Consider the following 17,035-nt stretch of genomic DNA (forward strand, 5'->3'; position numbering starts at 1 on the left):
TAAAAATTACTCTATCATAACTATTAAAAAGTCAAATTGTAGGGATGCCTGGGTGGCTCAATCGCTTAAGCATCTGCCTTCGGCTCAGGACATGATCCCAGGTTCCTGGGATCGAGTCCCACATTAGGCTCCTTGCTCAGCAGGGCGCCTGCTTCCCTCTCTTCTTGCCTTTCCCTGTGCTTGTATTCTCTGTCTCTCTCTGACAAATAAATAGATAAAATCTTTAAATAAGTCAAATTATAGTTTTAGCTTATCTCTTTGTTAGTTTTTCAATATCTGTAAGCAGCAGTGTTGATAGTTTTCCCTGTGCCAATTGGCTTGAATTTCATTCAAATAGGCATAGAACCTGGTTCAATTATTTGCCGCATGGATGGATGAATTTTTAAAATGATTTCTTAAATTTATTAATGAGAGACACAGAGAGAGAGAGGAAGAGGGAAAAGCAGGCTCCCGGTGAGCAGGGAGCCCAATGTGGGACTTGATCCCAGGACCCTGGGACCATGACCGGAGCTAAAAGCAGACGCTCAACCATCCGAGCCAGCCAGGTGTCCTGGATGGATGAATTTTAATAACTCCCATGTACACAGACACACAGTCCTCACAGGTAAGTCAGAAAACCAAAATCCACCTCCCAAGTAGCTGAGGTTCTCCTACAACTGATCTAACATGGTCAGGCTGAGTCTCAGGTGTCTATCACCTTACCTAAAAGGATCTTAAGAATTACCTTTCATAGGGAGGGAGACAAACCATAAGAGACTCTTAATTTCATGAAACAAACTGAGGGTTGCTGTGGGGTGAGGGGGAGGGATAGGGTGGCTGGGTGATGGACATTGGGGAGGGTATGTGCTATGTAGTGAGTGCTGTGAAATGTGTAAGCCTGATGATTCACAGACCTGCAACCCTGGGGCAAATAATACATTATATGTTAAAAAAAAAATTACCTTTCATAGGTAATCTATCCAGTATATCGATTACAATCCTAAGAAGAAATGAGAAGGCTCTCTAAGCAGTTAAAATCCATGTCTAAAACTCAGATATTGAATTCGCAGCAGAGTCTGTCAGGTTCTCACTTGGAGGTGTATTTGCTCTTCGTTTACACATAATTGGGATAAAACTGGCATTGGTCTTCCTTGTTTCCCCAGAAGATGAAAAGCCAAGAGGGTACAAAAAGACTCTTATAGACATGCAAACCAACACAGAAGGCAGTGAGAAAAAAATATCTGCTAGAGAGATAGTACGGTATAGAGGTTAAGAACATTGGCTTTAAAATCTGGGACAATCTGAGCATCAACATGAATGACAATAATGGATTATAACCCATTGAGTAAAAAAAGATTTTGTAATTCCATACTGAAAATAAGTATGCTAATGGGATGAAAAGAAAGTTCTTTCTTATTAAAGAATGACAACTAATAAATGTAGAAGGTATAATGAAACTAGAACATCATTTGCAATCTCATAATTATCACAGATGATAAGAGCATCTGGCTCACATGGCTGTGTGAATACACATAAAGTGCTTAAAACACACCTGACATATAGTAAGTGCTCAACAAACGCTGGTTATTATTTTTACTAAGTCCTTGACCTGTGGTTGGGCTGTGGGGAAGTCAGAGAAATGTGAACTGAGACATTTAAATTGGGAAGACAGCATATTTTATAACTAAACGGAGAGATCTGGGTTCATATCAAAGCTCTATCATTCACTGTCTGTGATCCAGGACAAGTTACCATACCTCGGACGCCCATTCCCTTACCAGGAAAATGGCGATAATAACGCCCCCCCGCCACAGGTTATAAGTATGTAAAACTCAGTAGTACAAGACACATAGAAGGAGTCCACAAATATGAGTTCTCTTCCCTTTGTCCATATAATCTTTTTTTTTAAGATTTTATTTATTTATTTGACAGAGATCACAAGTAGGCAGAGAAGCAGGCAGAGAGAGAGGAGGAAACAGGTTCCCTGCCGAGCAGAGAGCCCGATGCAGGGCTCGATCCCAGGACCCTGGGATCATGACCTGAGCCGAAGGCAGTGGCTTTAACCCACTGAGCCACCCAGGCGCCCCCCTTTGTCCATATAATCTTAATGATAATAACATGATTCTGGGTTGAAGCAGGCACCAGATGTATACCTGACCATGCCCCCACCTCCACCCCAGGACTCATGGTGGCACAGCCCTGTGTTAAAGAAGGCAGCACTTCTTTCTATATTCTGCACAAGGTGGCTTGTTTTAAAATCCAAATGAGAAAGGTTTGTCGACCTAAACTCAAAGGGACATAATTTGGTTAATCCTCAGCTGCTGTGTCCAATCACCATTCAATCACAACCCCTCCCATGGCAGGCTGTCCCTCCAGGCAGCTAGTGTCACTAACTGTGCTACCTGGGCCTCTTCAGGTTCGTGAATATTGATTCCATCTGTCCAATTTGCAGGCTGCAAGACGTGTCCAAGCAACCAAGTATGCTACCCTTGGCCCTGGAGGGCAGATGGTGGTCTGACAGGATGGAGAGAAGACAGTGACTAGGCTCAGCCCTCAGACTGCTAACCCAATCAAAGGGAATGGGCAATTCACTTCACAAACTTGGAGGCCAAAGAGGGTAAGCAACCAAGCTAGTGACTCATTCTGTAACCTCAGAGAAGATTCCCTTCATTTTTAATAAAACTCAAAGGCAGGAGCCCCAATGCGGGGGTATAGCTAGGACTAAAGGAACTGTGGCTGCTTAGTGGCCAAGAGTGGCACCAAACACCTTGCCAGATGGCTAGGAGGCTTTCTGTCCAACAGCCTTTACTTACTTACAATGCATCTAATCCAGACCTCCAGGGGGATAAGGCCCTTCTTGGGGAAGCCAGACCAGATCAGGCTAGAGGGCTACATGACTCTGGTTAGCTAGCTTTGATGACCAACAGAAATACAGCGGGGCAAAAACAGGGTAGGCGGCTAGCCAGGTTAGAGAAAGCTAAGGCAAAGCTGGTAAGAACGGGCTTAACAGTTGGCCATGCCCAGCAAGTGTCAAGAAGTTCAGAGTAAAACAGAACCAACGGCCAGAGACCGGGCAGCATAGATATGAGGCAGAGTCAAAAGCCAGGTCAGATGTTAAGGACTAGAAGCTAAAGAAGAACAGTAGGTTAACAAACCAAGTAGGTAGCCAGAAACCAAGGAATATACAGGTATCAGAAGTCAAGGAAAGGCAAAAGCAGAAACCGGGAGCAGCACTGAGACTTCGGAATGAAGTGATTTCTTTCTCTTTGATGCCTTTTACTGAAGCAGAAACAAATTCCCAGGTTCAGAACTGTATTTGGGAGAAGGTGACTTACATGGGGAGATGGTAAGTAGGCCTGCCATCCGGCTAACACAGGGAGTACAAGGTCAGAAGTAAAAAGAGAATCTGACGGCACAAATGGAAGCAGATGTCGCTATTCGAGGTAATCTATCAAAGGACAACTGCAACCTCCCCTCTGTTCTGATGCTGGCATACTGGCTGTTGATCTTGAGTAGGTCTGGGTTTAGGTATTACTGCCTTAAACTTGGGTAGCTGGTACCATACAGGCTGTGGTGTATGGGCTAGGCCTTTATGGTTTTAATAGCTGGATTAAAGGGGACAGAGTATATCACTCCATGAACTTTTGTTTTTCTACAATAGGAAACATTTCTACTCAAAGGATCTATGCTGACTACTCAACAGCTTCCCTCTGGGCAAAGACTTAAGAATACCAGCAATTCTCTGAGCTAGCTCAGGATTTGATCTCTGATGGTCTGTGGAAAGAAAACCAATGCCATTATTAGCCTCAAAGACTAGAGATAATCTCCAGACTCTACTGCTCTAATTTGGAGATTCAGAGGCTATGTACAGCCCAAGAGGATGGGGGTTTGTCTTTTAATGACTTGCCTCTAGCAGCACTACTTGCCTTCCCGGACGCCAGTCAGAATCTGTTCTGTTTCTATCTCCGCCCAAGTGAGCTGACTCACTGAAGAGACTGGGCCTTGTGAACACTGAAGGTGAAGGATGTGAGAGTGAGCTCTGATCCTAGGCTGAGTTTTATTCTCTGTCTTGTTTCTACTACCTGTTAGTACAAGTATCTATTTTCTCAAGGGTACAGAGTGTGGCTAAGTACAAGGAAGACAGTAGTCTAATAAGAGCTAACATTTGTGTATACTTCCCCCATGCCACATGCTGTTTTAAACATTTCATATATACTAACACATTTAATCTTTGCAACAACCCAATGAGGCAGCTTAAGCATTAAGAAAACTGAGGCCCTGAGGAGTTAAGTAACTTGCCTAAGGTATCATTCAGCTATAAAGTACTGAGGTGGGATTCAAACCAGGGCAGTGTGGCTACAAAGTCTATGTCCTCATCCCTCTGCTATACTGCCCCTCATTTCCCTATACTGACTCCGAGGCAGCTAACAAACCATGGGAGCCGTGCCTCAAGTCAGGTTTTAGCAGCAAGGCTAGGATCAGAAAGCCCAACAGAGGAAGAAACTAACAAAAAAGATTACTATTAAGTATATGAAGAGATCTTCAAGCTCATCTGTTATTAGAAAAAAGCCAATTAAAACAATGAGATATCACTTTAAATTCCACAAATTGGCCAAAGTTAGAAAGCTGAAAAATGCCACGTGTTGGGAGAGGACACGGGATTCTGGGACCATCTAACAGACTGGTGCGGCCACTCTAGAAGGCGATCTTGTAATACTTTATCAAATTAAAGTACCTTACCCTATGACCCGGCACTTCTGAATATATACCTCCCACAGCAATTCTTTCACAGATCCATAGAGGGCAACATGGGAGACGTTCATCCCAGCATTCTGTGACAGTGGGGAGTTGCAGACAATCAAGTGTCCCCCACTGGGAACGAGTAAGTTAAACGTGGTAGAGACACACTATGAAATATGATACAGCAGTTAGAATCAACAGACTGGATATACATGCAACAACACTGACATGATTTTTCAAAAAGGGCTGATTCCCTACCCCCTTCTATTAATCATAGCTGAACCTGACCATTTGTTCCAAAAGTTTATTCCTTCAGGACGTCTTTGAACTACAGAACTTCTAATTCCTATGATGATCTTGTGGATTATCTCTAGTGGATCTTGGGGACTGAAGGATTATGGACCCAGCGAAAACAATGAATTCTCTGAAGTACACCAAAGGCCATCAAACGTGCCACTCCTTCTGCTGGGAATGTTTCCTGCTGCTTCAACTGGTTAGTGCCCATCACTTTCAGGGCTCTTCAGGAACTAGGTCACCAACTTGACTGAGTCTTCTCTGACCCCCAGCCTGGGTCCATGTCTTTCCTGTTTGTCTACCCACAATGCAGTACTTACCCCCATGGGTAAGTGACCCTCATCATGTTGTACCATGATTGCCTGTTTACTTTTATTTGCCTTCTCTGCTAGACTATGAGGGAAGGGCCATGTCTTGACCTTCATTCCCAGCTCCTTGCCCAGTGCCTAAGCCAAAGTAGTCAGTAGATGCTTTCTGAATGAGTGCATGAATAAATGAAGGAAGAATAAATAAAATCATTATTTTATTTCTTGGGAAATGGAGAAGAACAGTAGATGCGACTCTATCAGCCCTGCCCAAACATCTCCCACCTGAGGATGCAAACTAGGTCACAGGCAGTTTAGCAGTGGAAAACCTTCACCTTCCTCTCCTGAGTACCAGGCCTTTCCTGCCTTCCAGCAGGCTGTTCCTAGACAAAGCTGAGGAAATAAATAGGAGGGTGGTCCCAAAGTGGCAGCTCCTGAGACTCATGGAACTCCCTTTGGAGCCACAGCCCCCATGAGGCGCATTTTAATTTGCTGATCAGGTTGTAATTAGATTAGAGGTGGGAGCATATGTAGGAAGGTTGGCTCACACTGACCTTGATGAGCTCCTGCTTTCAGGACAGTGGGGCGTCACAATGCATGGGAGGACAGTTACATCGATCGATGCTAAGGCTTTCTGCTCTCAGTGGCCGGAGGGGCTTGGGGTTGCCACATTGTTTAAGAAAAAGCGAGGAAACCTGTGGTGTGGGCCGAGGCCTATGCTGGGCCAGGCGCGTGTCAAAGACGGCTGGCGAGCAGCTGGAGCTGGTGAAGCAAGAAGGGCAGTGATCTCAGCTCCAGGTCGTCCCCACACAATGTTGAGCTTCAGGAGAAGCTCCTCCAACTCCTCCTCCCCTTCACCCCCCACATCCAAAGCACAGGGTCACTGTGATGAGTGTCACGGGTCCCAAGGAGAAGACAAAGAGTTGACCTATTCTCAATCCAGTGCACACCTCGATGAAGGGAAGAAGGAAAGAGGTCACAGTTCAGGAGGTCTGCTGGAAAGTCAAATGAGCTGTGACTCATTCAGTCCACTGGCTGGTCTATGCGCTGGTCAGGAAAGCAGGGTGGCCTGACCAAAGGCAGCGGCATGTGTTAAATCTAAAGGTCCTGTGGCATGGGGGCATGAACCCTGAGTGGAGAAGGTGGGGAGAACAGTTTTCTTTTTAAAGCCAGCTTCCTTAGGAAAAAAACTAAGATTTGGTAGGAGGCAAAGAATCTGTGTAGAAAATGTGCCACAATTTTCTCAAAAGAGGATAATAATCTTTTGTTTTCTTCCCTCAAAAGGTACAGATCAGTAATCATAACATAACAGCCGTACTTCACATTCACTGTTCCAGGTCCATATAACCACTTACAATGAGGTACTAGTCCCATTTTATAAATGAATAAACTGAGGCCCAGCAAGGTAACATGAGCTGCCCAAGTATACACATGAATTAAATTAAGAATAGGAACCAAGGGCGCCTGGGTGGCTCAGTGGGTTAAGCCGCTGCCTTCGGCTCAGGTCATGATCTCAGGGTCCTGGGATCGAGTCCCGCATCGGGCTCTCTGCTCAGCAGGGAGCCTGCTTCCCTCTCTCTCTCTCTCTGCCTACTTGTGATCTCTCTCTGTCAAATAAATAAATAAAATCTTTAAAAAAAAAAAAAAAAAAAAAAAGAATAGGAACCAAGATTAAAATCCAGGTCTGTGTGGGGCCAAACCTGGTACACATTTCCCTAAACCACACTGGTTCTCACTCATCCAACCATCCATCCGTTAGTCTGTCTTACTATCCCATAATTACTGAGCCTCTATTATGTACCAGGGATAGTGACATTTTCAGATGGTAAGGTAAAGCAGGTCATAGCAGCTAGCTGGGTTAAGAGGGAGTCTTCTGGGACGCCTGGGTGGCTCAGTTGGTTGGGCGGCTGCTTTCGGCTTGGGTCATGATCCCAGGGTCCTGGGATCGAGCCCAGCATCGGGTTCCCTGTTTGGTAGAGAGCCTGCTTCTCCCTTTCCCTGCTGCTCTGCCTGCTTGTGCACATGCGCTCTCCCTTTCTGTAAAATAAATAAATAAATAAATAAATAGGGAGTCTCCTTCGGATGGAAAAGGGTCAAAATCAACGGTGGGCCCAGACAATGTGAGATCACATGTACTCGCTCTCGCTCGCTCTCTCTGTCAAGTAAGTAAATAAATAAATAAATAGGGAGTCTCCTTCAGATGGACAAGGGTCAAAATCAATGGTGGGCCCAGACAACGTGAGATCATTTGGGTCAAGGCCCAAAGAAGACATGGCACATTAAGGAGAGGGCCATGGAACCAAGATCACCCATCACAGGGTTTCCCAGACAACCTGGATCTCACATTCTCAGCTTAGTTCTAAATATAATTCCCTATCTTCCATGTCTTTCGATCTGTGCTCTAGAATACACGGTTGCTGAACCTATAGGCCAAAGTGGTCAAGCCCTGGTTGTTAGGGATTTTATTACAACATGGGCCTGGACTAGGTTCTCTCTAAGCAAATGCTCTATAAGAGCATGCTGGGGCTGGTATATTCCTTAGACTCTGGATGAAAATAACAAGAAAACAAAAAATATTAGTAACACCAGCAGATACCTACTAAGTACCTAACTACACACTAGGCATCCCACTGAACGGTTTTATGTGCATTTTAATCTTTGCAATCTCCCTATGCTGAGGTAGGGGCTATTATTATTTGCATTCTGCAGGTAACGAACCAGAGCTAATAAGAGGTATAGGAAGGTTTTAAAGTTAGGCAATCTCCTTCCAGAGCCCTTGTTCCTTACCACTACATCACATACAACTAGACTACATGCTCCCCCAAAGAGGGACTGTGCCCTGACCATCTGTTCCTCACACATAAGGCCCACTATAGGCCAGTAAATATTTGTTGAATCAATTCACTTCTGGGGCCTTAACACTGCACTTGCTGATGCACACACTGAGTTTTGGTCAGCTTCTGGGCTTTATTCACTACTACTGCTAAGTTGGGTCTTCCTCACCCTGGATTTTACAGTTGGCTTTTGGTTTTAGTTGTAGACTTAAACACTCATCCCTATTAATTTTTTCACCACAGATTTAACCCATTGTTCGAGCCCACTGAGTTCTTTTTTCAGCATCTCCAATTCTTTCACCCAACATATTATCTCTGTCTTTAAGCCTCATTTTTAAAAAAATTTTATTTATTTATTTGACAGAGAGAGAGATCACAAGTAGCCAGAGAGGCAGGCAGAGAGAGAAGGGGAAGCAAGCTCCCTGCAGAGCAGACAGCCCAATGTGGGGCTCAATCCCAGGACCCTGAGACCATGACCTGAGCCAAAGGAAGAGGCTTAACCCACTGAGCCACCCAGGTGCCCCTCTTTAAGCTTCATTTAATCTGCCAGTTGGGTTGGCATTTATCCATGATCTCAATGGAATCAGTGACGTAATGACTGAATAGGACAGGGCCCCGTGGCTCACCACTGAGTTTGCTCTCTGGTCTCCAGTCATATATACACAACATATGAAACAGGCCGTTCACCATCTGACTGAACTGTTCTCCACATCATACTTTATTCATATGGGTATCATGAGAAACAAATACCCTGCTGAAACCCAGACACACCTACTATATTACCATATACTCCTGATCCACTAGCCTGCAGCCCTATTAAATAAACAGTTCACCTCTTTCCATCATCTTGGTCTATGGAGGCCTGCTAGGAATAGGACTTCTAAAACGACAAATACATCTGGAAGGCTGTGGTCCACGGCCATTTTTGCTGGCTGTAAGTGAGGTCTCTGGAACCAGAGGGAGCACAAAGCTCTTCTTAAAATTGAAGCTGTTTATGCCCGAGATGAAACTGAATTCTATTTAGGTAAGAGATGTGCTTAGGTGTACAAAGTAAAGAACAACACAGTGACTCCTGGTGGCAAACTGAACAAAACCACAGTAATCTAGGGAAAAGTAACTAGTGTTCATGCCAGATTCTGAAGGAACCTGCTAAAGCCACTGGCCACAGAATCCATGTGATGCTGTACCTCTCAAGGATTTATAAAGGTGTAGATTTGTTCTCTTATAAAAATAAATACATAATAAATAAGCAAGCAAGCAAGCAGCTCATGGCACAACATGGGTCTGATGTCTTTAAAAAGAGGTATGGGAGTGAACCAAATCACAGTCCCTAGAAGAGGAACATCCTTCCCCAAGTAGCTGACTTGGATGAGCAGTGGATGCTCCCCTGATCCCAACTGATACTCTCTGTGAAAGCACCAAACACAGAACCCCAGGACGAGATACAGTGTTGGAGAAGGGGGGTTACCCTGAGATTGTTATGTTAGTCAAATGAGCTGGCAGTGCTTTCCAGGGAGCACTGTCTTGGGTTGCCTGAGGTCAAGGCATGCATCTGCCAAACTAGAATCGGTGCATGCTGGAATTGGAATATCATTACTACGAAACAGGATTATCTTGAGCAACGATTCCAAATGGGATTAGAAATGACTGTTACTCAGACATAATCGGCCACAGCAGCAGTGGGAGAAACATCAAGCCTGGCACACTTTTCTGGGGGCATGATGCTGGCATTCCGGGCACCTGGCCAGCACCCTCACCCACCCTTCCTTGCTGGGAAATACTGGGCACTGTCCAGCACTGGGCATGTGGCCACCTGGGACAAGAGCCAGTCCCACATCAAAGTGCCCTGCTCTGGGGTCTCATGTTCTAGGCCCAGCTTCTTAGATGAAAAGGGGTGTAAAAAAAGTCTCCTTCTGCTTCTGAGCCACCTAAAGGTGTTGGTGAGAGACAAGTAATACCCCACATTCGAAGACAGGTTTACCTGCAGACTGTTAACTAATTTCCTCTTGGAGTGACCCACAGTGGTAATAATAATTAAGCATCACCACCACTACTACTATGCTATTAACTAAAGTACCCAAACCTTATCAAGTGCTTACTGTACAGCAGGCCATTATTCTAAACAATACAATATTTACATATTTAAACCTCAAAATAGCCTTTTAGGGTAGATTTGCTCATTAGCCCCATTTTATGGTTGAAGAAACAATCACAGATAAGTGAAAGAACCTGCCAAGGTACATAACTAGTAAGAGGAAGAAGAGGAGTTGAACCCATGTAATCTGCTCTAGAACCTACAGATGTATCGATGCTAGACTACCACAGACTGAGAGGATTGTGGCCAATGTTGGATAAGGCCTTTCCGTCACACTCGCTCATCTCTAGACTGCCAGCTCCTCCAACTGGATCTGGCACATTCTTGCTTTCTCACCTTTGTGAACTGATGTTCACACCACTCCTTTGGTACTGATGATATTCCAGAAATGCTGTCCCTCTATTCTCTACCTCTACCAATCAAAATCCTGTCCCATCTTTCAAGGTCCACCTCGTGTGAAAGGCCTCCTTTCATTATTTCATCTCTACACAGCATGATCTCTGCCTGTCACTCGAGGTGATCTTCTCTGGGACACTGACCACATTCTGTCTCATTCTACAGGTTAAAAAAAAAGGGGGGGGGGGGACTTGTTTATCCCTTTACTGCTGTCAGCTTTTTTTGTTTTTTAAGATTTTCTTTTCTTTCTTTTTTTTTTTTTTTTTTTTTTAGTTTAAGTAATCTCTACACCCAACGTGGGGCTCAAAGTTGCAATCCCAAAGTCAAGAGTTATATGCCCTACCAACTGAGCCAGCCAAGTACTCCCTGACCATCAGCTTTTTGAGACAAAGAGTGCTCTGTTTTTAGACTTCTCAAAAATCCAGCATATCTTGACACCAGTGGGTCATCAAGAAACCTTGACTGAGCTGATTTGACTCTCGTCCTGGTACCTCTAAGTCCATCCCATGGCCTTGCTCCCCACCCCTTCCCTCTACAGGCAGTATATCCAGTGGAAAGAATGAGAATTTGTGGTTCAAAGAGATCTGGCTTCAAATCCTATCTCCCTGTTTCACTTATTAGACAACCATGGACATATCTGAACTTCATTTTTCCTAGCTGTAAAACAGGGATAATGAGGGGCGCCTGGGTGGCTCAGTGGGTTAAAGCCTCTGCCTTCGGCTCAGGTCATGATCCCAGGGTCCTGGGATCAAGCCCCACATCGGGCTGCCTCAAGAGCTTGTAAATGCTGCAAATAATGCTGAAAAAAATCTATCTTTCATAAAATATCTCTGGCAGGAAAGAGTTCAGAATTTTGAGTTGGAGAGAACCAAATTCTAATCCTGATGACTCGCCTCAAGAGCTTGTAAATGCTGCAAATAATGCTGAAAAAAATCTATCTTTCATAAAATATCTCTGGCAGGAAAGAGTTCAGAATTTTGAGTTGGAGAGAACCAAATTCTAATCCTGATGACTCTGGAAAATTACTTCAGGCCTCAAATTCATCATTGGTAAAATGGAAACATTAATATCTATGAACTGGTTTGCTGTGAAAATCAAAGATGATGTGGTATAGTCAGGGGCACAGGAAATGGCCAGCCCCCTAGGAAATGGCCATTTGTCCAGTCCTGGAGCTGTAATACATCCATATTCCTCTGTTCGAGTTTCAGAGGCTTTTCCTACCTAATCCTAGTTAATGTCTCCAAATAGACTTTCAACTCCTCTCTTCCTGCTGTCAAACCCCTATAAGAGGACCCTGGTGATCCTACCATGAGTCCTCAGGAGGCAGCACTGTGATTTAGAAAAAAAAGAGGTCGGAGTCAATCAGACTGGGGAGCAAAAGTCACTGTGCAACACTGATCAAAACACTTAACATCTCCGAGAATCTGTTTCCTCATCTGTAAAATAGATATCACCTATCTTGCAAGACTCAATGGCAAACCCAATTAAAAAACAGACCAGGCTGGGGCACCTGGGTGGCTCAGTGGGTTAAAGCCTCTGCCTTTGGCTCAGGTCATGATCCCAGGGTCCTGGGATCGAGCTCCGCATCGGGCTCTCTGCTCGGCAGGGAGCTTGCTTCCTCCTCTCTCTCTCTGCCTACTTCTGATCTCTGCCTGTCAAATAAATAAATAACATCTTAAAAAAATATAGACCAGGGATCTGAGTAGATAGATGTACAAATGGCCAAAAGGCACATGAAAAGATGGTCAACATCATTAGCCATCAGGGAAACACAAATTTAAACCATAGCAAGAAACGACTTCATAACCACCACGATGGCCAAAGTAAAAAAGACAGGCAATAGAAAGAGCTGGTTAAGGATGCAGAAAAACTGGACCCCTTATACATGGCTAGTGGGAATGTAAAATAATGGTGCAGAAATAATGTTTTCTTTGGAAAACAGTCTAGCAGTTCCTCAAAAGTTTAACAGAGAGTTATCCTATGGCCAAACAATTCCACTGCTAGATATAAAGTCAAGAAAACTGAAATTATATTCACACAAAAACTTGTACACAAACATTCACGGCAGTAATATTCATAATAGCCAAATGTAGAAACAACTCAAATATCCCTCAACTGATGGAGACGTGAAATTTGGTAGATCCATTAATGAACTATTATTCAGCTATGAAAAAGGAATGAAGTACTAGTATGTGTTACAACATGAATGAACCTTGAAAACATGCTAAGTGAAAGCAGTCAGTCCAAAAGATCATCTATTGTATGACTCCATTTATATGAAATGCCCAGAATATGCAACTTTAAAGAAACAAAGATCAGTGGCTGTCTACAGTTAGGGGGAATTGAGAGGAAATGGGGAATGGGGTTTCTTTACGGAGTGATAAAAATGTTCTAAAATTGACTGTGGTGATGGATGCACAACCCTTGTGAATATACTATAAACCAGTGACATACTTTTTAAAAAAGAGATTTATTTATTTGAGAAAGAGAGCACACATGTGTGCATGCACACATGAGTATGAGTGGAGGGAGGGGCAGACGGAGAGAGAGAATCAAGCAAACTCCCAGCTGAGCATGGAGCCGGACACAGGGCTCGACCTCAGGATCCTGAGATCACGACCTGAGCCAAAATCAAGAGTCAGACACTCAAGTAACTGAGCCACCCAGGCCCAACTTACACACTTTAAATGACTGAACTATACAGTATGTGAATTAAATCTCAACAAAGTTATTATATTAAAAAAATGTACATAAGGAGGTGAGCACACTACCTGGCATGCAGTAGGTACTCAATAATGGTAAAACATTTATTATTGTGCCCTTTCCTCTTCCCGAGGTGACACTCGCACTCTGGCCAGGATCTGCTCACACTAGCCTAGAGACTATGTCAGGCTCATTGCAGGGAGCCCATTTCATCCTCAGTAGAAGGTAACAGGGGAGTCTTGATGCCTAATATCCTAGGGCTAAGAGTCTTTCTCCAATACTCAGATTAATAAGTATATAACTCTTGAAGAAGTAAGAAAATAACAGCCTCCATTTATTGAGCACTTACTACATGCCAGGTTCTGTGCTAGGAACTTTACAACTGTTTTCCTCCCAAGAATCATACTAGGTTATTATTTTTATTGTTATTACTATTCCTACTTAATTAATGAAGAAACCATGACCTACAGAAGTATGTAGCTTGTTTCAGGTCACTGATATTCAATGACCAAGCTGCTCGGTTTAACTCCAAGGACTGTACTTATTTCTCTATGTGATTACATGACTTCATTATTCCTTGTCTTTATCTGTAAGTTACCCATTCTTTATAACTCGAGCAGTTTGATTTTCACTGATCTCCCTTTCCTCTATGCATTCAAGTAATATCTAGTTAACATCAAATTAGTTAATATTCTCTTAAGTCTTATGGGTTTGCAGATTGCCTCATGTGTATGTTCCTGAACATGGCAGGTGCTCAATAAATACTTCTTAGTGAGTAGATGGTAAGCTTGTCTCCCCAAGAAGAAGATGGGTTCCTGAAGGATAGATCCTGTGTCTTAGAAATCTTTTCATCCTTCCTACAGGGAAGGCACTCATGGCCATCTAGGCTGGCCTATGGAGGGAAGACAAGACCTCACTTGCAGATGGTTCTCACAGACACCACATTCTTTGCCCATGGACTGGAAAATTTCTCCTTAAGAACAGAACTCTGTTTATCTCTTTATTACCTTCTAGTAGGAGTTCAGAAAAGGTTTGAAGAATTAAAGGGAAGACTGGGTCAGCACTTACTCTACTGAAGTCACATAAAGGGCAGGCTTCCCCTAAGGACCCCAAACTCATCTTCTCTCATCCCCATGAAAGGGAAGGGGGAGAGTGGGAACGTTGGAGCTTTAAGAAGACACATTGTTGACCCTGCCTGTGATGCTAGACAGTGTGGCATCCTTTCTGGCCCAGGACCCTCCCCCAACCCCTTTTTAGAAAATATTTTATTTTAGGTAATCTCTACACCTAAAGTGGGGCTCAAACTACAACCCTGAGATCAAGAGTTGCATGCTCCACCAACTGAGCCAGGCAGGTGCCCCTTCATGGACCACAGACTCAGGTGGAGGTTTCCACAGCCCACGTGTCACCTTCACATCATCAAATTCAAAGTGTGGGACAACCTCTTAAGAATGTGTTACTCTGCTGTCTGCAGGCCCAGCAACACTGTTTGATTCTCCCCTTCTTCCCATCTCTTCTAACTCTCACAGCAGTTAACATGTCATAGCTATTTAGAGTCCCTCTGAGGTGACCTATTGTTACTCTGAGCTTAACTTCTCCCCACTGCCCCTGCTGTGCCCCCGTCCCAACCAAAACATCCCATCTTTCAGCGCCAGGGATCCTCCAGGTAGGGCTGGCGACAAGAGGAGCCTGCCCTCTCTGCCTTTCAGCCAGTTATGCTTCCTGGTTGGCCAAACTCAGTCCCTCTGTACTCCTCATCTCTACACCTGCTTGCCTCTCCTCTGCCTTTTCTTCAAAATGTTAAAAACTTGCAATAAAAAACAAATACAAAATGCTGTAATTAATAGCCAATTCCAAGCCAACCCAGCATCTCTACTAATAAACCTCAACACTTGCAAAAAGAACAATAAATTCTGCCTCTCTCTGTTCTGAGGTGGTCTCTTTTATATCCAGTCCGTGTGTGTGTATGTATGTGGGTAAGTGTGTCTACATATATATTTATTTTCCTTTATTTCCCATCCAGGGAGGGGCAGAATAATGAACTGCGTGCGTCAGGGAAGATGAATCTGAGATACTAGGGAGCAGTGCAGTAAAAAGATTAAAGTGTTATTATTGTTGTTTTTTTTTCCCCCCATGGTCCATTGTGACAGCTCGACCGTCATCTGTAAAAAATGTCTCAGCGAGAGATAATCATCGGAAACTCAATAAAGCGTCAGGGGGAGCCTCAGCCCCCATCAATCACTGGGTGCCTGGAAAATTTCAGCCCTCTGTCTCCCTTCCTGCTATCCATATAAATGTCTCTAATATATTTTGTGTGGTGTGTGGGACCCATCCCTGATTTGGAACTTTTGATGAAGAAATATTTATACACAAAATATGTAAATCAGTTAAAAATCACAGGACTAATTCTTCGCCACCCCATCCTACTTTTCTTTATTTTTATAAATGTATCAAATTTATTCTTTTTAATAAAACATGTCAACTAGTCTATCTCCTTCTCCTAGTCAAACATATATAAATATATGTATAGGCATAGAAGGCTAAAAGGAGAGAAACAATTAACCTAACTGGCTGATACACTTCACCTTGAAGTTGGTTAACAGGCATGATGGATTGACAGTGCACTGTCCATCTTGGTGACTACAGCAGCTGGCACTGCTGAGAAATGAGACGTAGAACCAGTGGCCCTGGAGGTGCAACAAGGCTGTGACAATGATGAGGAAGACGCAGGGACATTAAAAGTAATAACTTGCCCCAACAACTTTTGGCCTGGCAGATTCCCAAGACTTCTAAGACTCTGGACAAGCAGAGGTCCTGGTACATACAGGGTGCCACGGTTGCTGGGTTCTGCATAAGAGCAGAGGATAGCTCTGCTGGCATTTGGCTGCATCTCCCTGCCTCAGTTTCCTTGAGTGCCTGCATCACAGGGTGCTGTGGCACACCGTTATCAGTCCATGTTACCCGCTGCTGCAGTGGTCTTAGCATCGCCTTTCTGTTACCACCTCCCCTGCTTCTCCACCCTGGAATGGATCTGTTCCTGCGGTGCCCTCTCCTCTAGAACCTTCAGAGCCCCTCTCTGTCTAAAGGACAAAGTCCCAGCATCTTGATCTGGCCCCAGTGCACGAACTCAGCATCTTTACTGTTCACTACTTCTCAAAATAAATGTGCTCTGTAGAAGCTTCATCTGAACAAGTTCACTTTGCAGCTTGACACACATTGCTCTGTTTCCCAGTGTTTAGGATATAACACACCCCTTTATGCCCAACTGTACCCACTTTCAGGCCTTCCATAAAACTTTTCACTCTGGGGCTCAGATACCATTTTATTTCCTTGACTGCTTCAACCAGAGATTCTCTTCTCTGAGCTCTTGATAGTCCTCTGTTATCTGTACCTCTGACTGAACACTTGTCAATTTTACTGTCTTGGTCATGTCTTCAATTTTTGTTATCACTACTAATGACTTTTCTTGCTAGTACCTTACACATTTGCATGATGCCTTATATTTTCTCAAGTGTTTTCATAAGTACTTCAATCTGATCTTTGTAATAAGCCAATGGTGTAGGAAATATTCTTCCCTACAGATGAGAAAATCAAGTCTCAGAGAAATAAAGAGAAATGCCCAAAGTCACACTGTTCGGTGATGGCTAAGCCACTCCTTAGACTCTTAATAATGTTTGGCTCTCTACAGA

At 43.9% G+C, this 17,035-nt stretch overlaps 1 protein-coding gene across 3 annotated transcripts in view; it reads right to left on the bottom strand.

Moving 5' to 3' along the window:
• LOC111159438 (ClpB homolog, mitochondrial AAA ATPase chaperonin) overlaps positions 1-17,035 on the bottom strand; it is a 167,823-nt gene that overhangs the window by 92,674 nt on the left and 58,114 nt on the right. The window lies entirely within an intron of this gene.

This window comes from Enhydra lutris, unplaced genomic scaffold (assembly GCF_002288905.1).
Source record: "Enhydra lutris kenyoni isolate GAN:26980312 unplaced genomic scaffold, ASM228890v2 scaffoldscaffold68, whole genome shotgun sequence".
Lineage (NCBI taxonomy): Eukaryota > Metazoa > Chordata > Mammalia > Carnivora > Mustelidae > Enhydra > Enhydra lutris.